Source organism: Trachurus japonicus, chromosome 1 (assembly GCF_045865225.1).
Source record: "Trachurus japonicus isolate A0001 chromosome 1, Traja_1.0".
NCBI lineage: Eukaryota > Metazoa > Chordata > Actinopteri > Carangiformes > Carangidae > Trachurus > Trachurus japonicus.
Window position 1 is genome coordinate 31,802,789 of NC_140907.1, and position 2,101 is coordinate 31,804,889.

Sequence of the window (2,101 nt, forward strand, 5' to 3'; positions counted from 1 at the left end):
ACTTTAATAATTTGGTCACATTTTTTGTTGCAGTATTTTTTTTATAGTTAGTATTATTATCCCAAAATAAAAGCATCTCCTTACCCTGAAAGCAACACAAAGGATGAGGCATGGATGACCTCACCATATATCATATCACAATAACACTCAAAAGACCATAGATTTTCTTTCTGTTGTCTTTTTTCTTTTCTTTTTTATTATTATACAGAACTAGCATAATGCCCTAAAATAAAGCATATTCTTTTTGTTAAACACTATAATATACTGAATTATAGATTTACATATATTTATAGAGATGGATATACTTCATTCTTTGAGAAAATGGAGCAATGCATGTTCATAAATACTCAGGATGTTCATGGTTGCCTCATCTGTAGATTTGCTGAAATATAAGGTGAAGAACACAAAAGATAAATAACCTGCAGTCTCTCAGTGTAGTTAAGTTTTTCCATGTGCCTGCTGATTAGTGTCATTTATAATGCTCTATAATGATGTCGAATGTCTGGTTTTATCGAGTGTTTCTATGTGGTTTAGGACAAAAACAAGACAAAAAATCCAGTTGGCTGTAGCTACTTTTACCCTAAAGATGCCGAAGGAGAGCTGTGATCGTGTACGTGTTGGGTTGTGTCGCCCTGTGTTCGTTGGGGCTTTGCTTGGCAGTCAGCACTAAGGCAACAGTCGAGGAAAGAAAAAGCAGGGGTTCTTCAGGGAAACAAGGAAACACTAAAACATCCACGCTTTAATTTAGAACAAAAAAAAAAAAACCTCAACAACAGAGGATACTTTGTAACACACACTCAGACACACTCCCATTTCCTGTAATGCACCTCTGAGGAGTTTTGTCAGCAGAAACTTGTCTTGTATCTGTTTGAAATCAATACGCTGTGGACCTTTGCTTGCATGTGTGTGTGTGTGTTTGTTTGAGGGTGTTTTTGAACTAACACTGATCGCAGTCATTTTGCTGACTGACGGCAGACCTCAGAAGATGAAGGCAATGTGGTCACGAGCATCGATCTGCTACAGTGTGACCATTTCTGCAAAAAAAACCAAAAAAAAAACCTTTCCCACAGTCGTCCTATTCCTGCAGACTCTCATACCACCTTTTTCCTTTCACCTGTTTTCTCCCTCTTCCCCACAAACTGGAAAGTTGCCCAGCGTTTCTGACCTAGAGACAATTTCTGTAGTTTTTTCCCTTAAGACGCAGACGTTTAAAACTCTGATACCTGAACGATCTACAGGTTTGAAATTGACTGGCTTCCCCCCTGATCACAATAGGTCACACTGACGGCTAAATGGATGAATCCTTGCATGTACAACCTAAATACAACTGGGTCAAAACCGCCATTATAATAATAATAATAATAATAATATAAAATATAATAATAAACAGTTCTGACTCCAGGTGGTGTTGGTGTTATTTTTAAAGGAATAGTTCACCAACTAATGAAATTCAGTCATTATTGACTCACTCTCATGCTGATGAATACTCCGGAGTAGTTTTTTATTCCTCAAAGTTCATCTGGAGACCCGGGAGGCCGGCTCGTAGTCCAACGCAATCCTTACATGAGAGTCAATAGCGTCTGACACAAAAGCGTCCATAAAACTACACAAAAACCTTGTTATCTTCCTCCATACTGCTCGTCCACTGCAATCCAGTGTCCTGAAGGGATATAGTCCAGAGTTTACTCGAAACAACGTCATTTAGGACATTTTTTGCCTGGGGCGTACATTCAATACAGGACTGTTTAGGCTGTAAAAATGTCCTAAATGATGTCATTTTGAGTAAACTCTGAGCAGTGTGGAGGAATATTACAAGGTTTTTGTGTAGTTTTATGGACGTTTTTGTGTCGGACGCTATTGACTCTCATATAAGGATTTTGTTGGACTACGAACTGGCCTCCCGGGTCTCCAGATGCACTTTGAAGAATAGAAAACTACTCCAGAGTATTCATCAGCATGAGGGTGAATTTCATTTTTTGGTGAACTATTCCTTTAATATTACTCTTTACCCAAAGTATGTTAACTTCTATTCTGTGTAGTGTTGAAAGTCACATGTTGCAAATGTCTAACAATGCCTTTGTAAGAGTTTGAGGTTAAAACT